Below are 7,682 nucleotides of genomic sequence, written 5' to 3' on the forward strand. Positions count from 1 at the left end.
ATCGACGAAAACTCAAAAAACCTGCAAAAGTCGATTGCAGGAGTTTCCATGTGAGGACAATATAACATGAATACTATCTGTGGTGCCTCTTGTCAGAGCAAGATGTTTCTTATGTCAAAATTGTACGAAAAAACATAATAAAAGTGCAGCTATGAACTTTAAATTAGCAAATAATTATCAGTAAATACAAAAAAACAACTGTTAAATTTAAATAGTATTGCTTTTTAATTTCTTTGTACAGCGGCAGACTTTTCTTGCAAAGGTAGTTGATAATTTCTTTTAAAGGCTCTTTCCCGCAAATACGATATTTGAATTTTAACTGCTTGTCAACTAACCCAGCTGATTGACAGTACGACCGTAATTTTGGTCACACTGGAAAGATTAAAGTTTTTACACTAGCAAACTCGTTTGTCGATCTGAGTACTAGGCTTTATGCATCAATTGTATGCGAAAGGATCACACTGTTTCGAAATGCAAATTTAATAAATGTCGAGTTTGTGGCCGCTCGCATCACGTTTTACTGCATAAATATAACTTGTCCGAAAATAGTTTAGCGTTGCCACCACCACAAGACATTCGTTCTCCCTCATTAAATCAAGATCAGCCTTCCACGTCACATGTTATGCATGCGACATCATTGGACAGAGTGATTTTAGCCACGTCGATCGTAAGTGTAAGAACTAAAAATGGTGAATATATTTGGGCCCGAGCACTTCTAGACTCTCTTCCCAAACTAATTTTATAACAGGGGACCCTGCTCACCGCTTACTGATCCGGAAAGAAGAGTCGTGTATCAACTTACTTGGTATTGGCACACAAAGGTTAAGTCGCGTATAATTGGTAGTGAGTTCTCTTTCGATTTTTAGGTTGCAAAACGCCGGTTTTTATCGCTTGAAAGAAGGCTGTCTCGAGACCCTGAGATGAAGAAAATGTACATAGAATTTATGGAGGAGTACCTTTCCTTAAGTCATATGTCTCTTACAGATAATTTCCTTCCGGCTTCACATTATGTTATCCCACATCAATGTTTTCTGAGACCCCAAAGTACGTCAACCAAGTTACGTCTCGTTTTCGATGCGTCTTGTAACTTGATCTGCGTACATATGTTTTATGTTGTCTGATTGACAACAACTTTTACCCTGAGCAAGGTATACATAAATAAATTAGATAAATTGATAAGTTTCATGACAATAGCTTTTATAATGCAAAAATGTCATATACAAATAGGAAAAAAAAGGGATACTTTCGCAGCCTTTAACAATTTTTCCTACGGAAGTTATAAGATATAGACGTAAATAAATAAGACTTGGAAAAATGTATAGCTTATTCACTGCGCGAAATATTACTGATCCGGATATTTGGACCGATTTCACCCTATTGCTCCTATGGGAGCTATATGATATTGACGTCCGATCAGCACGCGCTTTTACCTTGATCAAGGAATGCATAAAAAAATACGATTTGAAAAAATGTATGTCAATAGCTTATGCACTGCGCGAAATATTCTGAAAAACATCAAATTTGGACCGATTTCACCCTATCGTTCCTATGGGAGCCATAGGATATAGTCGTACGATTAGCACGCGCTTTTACATTGATCAAGGTATGCATGAAAAAATAAGATTCATGTAAAAATTAGATTTTTTAACATTTGCATTTTATTTATTGGATCTTCTCTGAATTGAGACTAACAATAAGTATATAGAATCGTAAATTAAAAAGCTATCTGACAGTCAAGGTGACTGGCGCGAAAATTTAGGGGCTCTAATAACTATTGCTGAGCTGGAAGGTCATTGCGTTGCAATCGGGTCCGGATGGAAGCCCTGGCTAGGCCCCTGGCGAGCTGGTTTGGATGAGAAGTTAGCTTGGTGTGGTAGGACGCTTTTTGTTTTGATATTTTATCTTTTACGGGTAGAATGCCAAGATCTCTGTGGATGTTGTCGTTCCGAACATACCAAGGTGCCCCAGTGATAGTTCTCAGGATTTTTGATTGTGCTCGCTGAATAATGTCGATGTTGCTGCTGCTCGCGTTTCCCCACAATTGGGAGCCGTAGGTCCAGACTGGCTTAAGCGTTGAATTGTAGAGCAGGACCTTGAAGTCCAGGCAGAGGGGGAGCGCGCGTTTAAAAGCCAATGGAGACTGTTTGATTTTAGTTTTAGGTGAATTTTCTTAGCTTCGATATGTCTCCGCCATGTAAGTCTCCTGTCTAGGTGGATGCCAAGGTACGTTACATCGTCAGCTTGTGGAAGTGGTGTGTTATTCAGGGTTAGCGGGGGACACGTTTGTCTGTTAAGAGTAAACGTTATGTGTTTACACTTTTGCGCATTTATTTTTATACGCCAGTCTGATAACCACCTCTCCACTACAACGAGATGATCAGCTAGAAGTGCTGTTGCCTGAGTTGGGCATTTGGACCGACTTATGATCGCGGTATCGTCTGCGAATGTAGAAGTAGTTAGCCGCTCGTTCCTTGGGGAACTGCAGCCTCTATAGCGTAGTTGCGTCGGATGTTGTGGTGTTGCATCTTACGGCGAAGGCTCTGTTATAAAGGTACGATTCAAGTATCCTGTGAGTGTTTCCCGGCAGGATTGTTCTGATTTTATGGATAAGGCCATCAAGCCAGACTCGGTCGAAAGCCTGTGCAACGTCAAGGAATACCGCACTGCAGTATTCCCGAAGCTCGAATGCAGTCCTTATTTCTGTTGTTAATCTGTTGACTTGCTCTATTGTTCCATGGCTTTCTCGAAAGCCAAATTGATGTGCTGGAATAACGTTGTGCTCTTTCAGATATGGAATGATGCGCGTCAGAAGGCATTTTTCGAGCAGTTTTGACAGACACGAGAGTAAACTTATCGGTCTATACGAAGCTGGTATTGTGTGATCTTTACTGGCTTTGGGATCATTATGATTACCGAAAGTTTCTCAATGTACTGGTGTTGTGCTTTTTCTTCTTCTTGCCTTAGAGCCCTGGTAGGTCTGCGACCAGCTTCTTTAAGACTTTGTTTTGAGGATGGCGATCTGCTGGTTTGCCAATTACGTCTCAATCGTCTTTTCTCCAGAACAAGCTGTTCGATTTCATGGTTAGTTTTGTGTTGGTGTCTGTGCCCATCCCTCCCTTGCGGTGTTGAGACTTTGGCTGCTGCGACGAGTACAGACTCCAGTGCATCGGCGTAGCAGTCGATGTCCTCCTTGATGTTGAGCTGTGGAGTTAGTTCAATGTAGGAACTTACGTACTTTTTGAACTTCAGCCAGTTGGTTCGATGCGACGTCAGCCTGCGAGGGTGCTCGATTAATTCCGGGCTTTGAAGAAGAGTTATTAGCACTGGTGAGTGGTCCTATGATAGAGAGATGAGAGATGTTTTTTTTCACAGCAAAATCAATTAAATCAGGTAGTTTTCTAGGATCTGTAGGCCAGTATGTAGGGCTGCCTGGTAAAACGTAGTCCAGTTTGTTGCATGTTTTAATGAGTGCATTATATAGTTGCCTTCCTTTGGGGGTCACAAGGCGGGATCCCCAGTGCGTGTGCTTGGCGTTGTAATCTCCTGCTGCTATGAATCGCTCTCCAAGCGAATTGTAGAAGTCCATGAATTGGTCTTCGGAGACTGTAATGCGGGGTGGGCAGTAGACAGCGGCAATGGCAAGGTTGCAGTTGCCCAACTGTAATTTTATCGATGTAGGTTGCAGATGATTTTTTAGCAAACCGTTGGTGAAAGTGGTGTTTGACGCGGTCTCTTATTAAGATTCCAGTGCCGCCATGCACTTTACCATCTGGATGATCTGTGCCATAGAACGTGTATCCCCGTATTTGAAAGTTATATTTGCTGGTGAGATGCGTTTCTGCCAGCAACATAACGTCGATGTGGTTTTCGTTCAGAAATTGAGTTATTTCAGGTTTATGCCGTGAAACACCGTTGGCGTTCCACAGAGTTATTCGAAGGCTAGGCATGGTTTATTTGGACTGCTGAGCTGCAAGCATTTGTAGCAAGATATTTTGGTTTTGCATAAGGGTTTCATGGTGGTTTTCATGAAGGACATAAATTCCATCATATTTTGTTGCAAAGTAATCATCATAGATTCCATGTTACTTTGTGGCTGTCCCATGGCCTGCTGGATGTTATCAATTTTCGGCTTTATGTGAGCTGTGCCTGATCTTAGAGCACTGGCGTAAGAAATTCCGTTGGTGGTAATTGAAGGGCCAAATGATGATCTGGCTGCTTTTGCGAAGAAAACTTCCGGTGTCGTTTGTGATCTCATGTAAGTGTTTTGTGTGTTCAGGGAGCGTGCCGTTGTTGCTCGTTGCATCCGACTTTTCATCGCCTCTGTAGTTAGCTGTGTGGTTTCCTTGGCAGTTTACACACTTTTTAGTGAGAGAGTCTTCCTTGTTGGCAGGGCAGGGTTCGGAGCCGTGGCAGTTTCCACAAGCTACACATACTGACCTGAGGGTGCAGTAAGCCCTGGTATGACCGTATTCCTGGCAGTTTGTGCATTGCAGAGGTCCGGTCCGTTTGTGAGGCTCTTCCACTGTGATCCTACGGTGCAGAAGGTACTGCAACTTGTAGATCGGGTGCACTGCGTTTTTTTTCAAAGTTCTGCTGTCTGGCTCCAGCTCGACCTTGAAGAGTGGTTGCGGCTTCTTGTTTTTGTTCATAATGTTTATAACATTTTTTGCGCAAAAACCGTTTTCTTTAAGGCCTCTGTAATTTCGCAGTGGGTCACATCGGGTTCTATTCCCTTAAGCACAACTTGCAAACCTTTGCAACTTTTCAGTTGGTACGTGTAGTAATTCTTTTTGGCATCGTTTAAGTACTTCGACACTGCTCGGAAATCGTCTTCGGTTTTGGTTTGGAGTTTAGTTTCGCTTATATTCCCTTTCATAAGCGGAATAACATGAAAGTTATCTTTTCCGACAAGCTCAACTATTTTGTTGACTAGGGCATTCGAGATCTTCTCCCGAATAAAAATAGGTGGGGGCTTTAGTTTCCTTGGGGCTAATTGTTCAGACTCTGTTTCAGGCTCCGCCAGAATGGAAAATCTCTTTTCATCTAATGGCCCGGGATTTACAGGGCCTTTGTTGGAACGATTTATTTTGGGCTTATTGCCGTCCGAGTTTTTTGGGGGTGTTAGCTTGCGCTTGGAGATATTAATGTAGCGATCCATGCCTGTCTGAATGGCCGAACCCGCTTGCAGAATTGTCACTTCTTCTACCGTAGCTTTGTTTTTGCCGTTTGCACCGATTTTTGCACTTGGTTGTGTTGTTGCTTTACCCGCAGCACAAGAAGAGGGTGGAGTCGTTATTGCATTGTTGGCGACAGAGACCGTTGTAGTAGTCGTAGTAGTTTCTGTTGTTGTTGCGCTAGGCGGCAAAAGCTCTGTTGGAGTCTTGCATTGCTCACTCCATGGCGTTCGAGCGGTGAAGAGCAGGGCGGGAGAGCAAGAGTTAGCTCTCTGGTTTTCGGCGGTCAGTGCACCTTCAAGCACTTTCGGTTCTAGAGTATTACTCGTCACCGTAAAATAGGCGATGTTACGGGTCAAAGAGAGACGACGTTTGTCTTGTTCTCTCTGAATTTTTTCACGGGCTTCGTCTTGTTGTTTTTGTCGTTGAGTGCGCTGATCCACGTTCTTACTCATTTGTTTATAGTTAGTGCGTAAAGATTAATTATTTAATTAATTAAAACTTTAGATTACGATATGCGATTTGCATCGCGAAACGCAAAACCTCGCGCTTATTAATTTTTTTCGATTGGCTAATTGTTTTTCCGGAGCGTTAATAATACACGTCTGCACGCAGCCGAATTGTAATTTATATTCACTTTTCGTCAACGTTTTTTTCACCTCGGTCCTCAGATCGACGAAAAATTACCAGAAAATTGCATAGCGTTGCCAGTCTGCGGAAATAAACTTTAGGTGAACCCTAGCGAAAAGAATAAAAAATTTAATCTTTAGGCGTGCGCTTCTCACTGAACATTTTAAAAAATGGAGGGAAAAAATCAAAAAAACCTGCAAAAGTCGATTGCAGGAGTTTCCATGTGATCTGCGTACACATGTTTTAGGACGACTTTGAAAGTTTCAGATCGCTAGCTTTTAAACTGAGCTCGCAAACGGTATTGAAACAGACGGACATGGCTATATCGACTGCCATATTGATCCTGATCAAGAATATATATACTTTATAGGGTCGGAAACGACTCCTTCACTGCGTTACAAACTTCTGACCAAAACTATAACACCCTCTGCAAGGGTATAAAAATACACAGCAGATCCTGCTCAAACCTAACGCAGAACCTGAGGTATTTGTGCAAAAAGTTGAAAGCTTGAGTTTATAAGCAAAACAATTTAATTGTTTATTGTCTTGTTCTGAAAAATTGCACCTCGCTTTCAATTCTTGGCACAGACATATCGATATAGTAGAGCTAGTATACACATACATATACACATACACATTATATAACAATGGTGAAAGGTATGAAATACCGAATTAAATAAAACAAATCTTATCAGTTGAGTTCTGTATTAAAACTGATTTTATTTTCTAAGTTTCTGCTTAGGAAACTAAACTGAAGTAATTACTCAGTGGCCTACGAAGAGGACGTGGCTGCCTGAGCGGGAGGGTTATCATTTGACCCCCGTACAGGAACTCTTGGTGCAGTGTGAGAAACATCTCAAGTGATTATTTTCGGTTAGGCTCAAGTGGCCTGCACTTACAGATTACAAGTGCTAACACCGCTCCCTTGTAGGGGTTAAAATTACAATCATAGTTTATGGCTTTAGATCGATTTACAACTGTCACATGACTCAGCTCATAAAGTATTATACTTTATTTTTATTAGTGTTCGTCTGAAAATTCTGGCAAGGGCCGGCAAGATTAGGTGTATGTGTTAATTACAATTGATTATATTTATTTTCAAAAACATTGCAATACAAAATTAGTGGACTGTATTTATTCGATATATTTTATTTTGCTTAATAAATTTGACACCTTGCAACGGCTTGCTATTATTGATATTTAACATTTTAGTGAAGATTTATGTATAATATTTATTATTATTTTTGTAGCATATAACATTTTTATATCATTGATTTATTGTATTTTCAAATTGAAATATTAATTACAGTTATTATTACAATTGCTAAATTTTATAAAGCACAAGTCTACCAAACAAAGGTATTTTGGCATTAATTATTAATTTTTTATCCACAACTAAACCCCTAGCCGTCAATAACGTGTAAACCTCCTTTAATTCTGTGCCTGTTCTTTTTCCTGGCAAGACTAAATTTTCAGACAAATTGTCTTTTATTTTGGAAATCTCACTTTTCACATTATGATTCCATTTTGAATTTTTTCGCATTCATCTATAATGTTACTTAGCTGTTTGGTTATCATAAAAAAGTTGATAGACTCCTTGTACTCATAATAATTTTCTTGCAATACCGCCGTCATGTTCTTGATTCTTTCGTTCATCCCGTAACTTCATCAGTCGTTTTCTTTAAAATGTTAGTCGTAGAATCGACTAAAGAAGTTTGTTTCTTTCTTAACTCGTTAAGGCTATGCTGATTGCTTAATAAGTTTTTCATATTATCCTCCATTTGTATCCTGTCGTCCTCATCTTCTATTCCAAATAAAATGTGATAAAGCGATCCTATAAAACCAAATGGAGCACGTTTACTTCTTGATTTTCCCTGA

The sequence above is a fragment of the Drosophila rhopaloa genome, unplaced genomic scaffold (assembly GCF_018152115.1).
Source record: "Drosophila rhopaloa isolate 14029-0021.01 unplaced genomic scaffold, ASM1815211v1 contig_158, whole genome shotgun sequence".
Taxonomy (NCBI): Eukaryota; Metazoa; Arthropoda; class Insecta; order Diptera; family Drosophilidae; genus Drosophila; species Drosophila rhopaloa.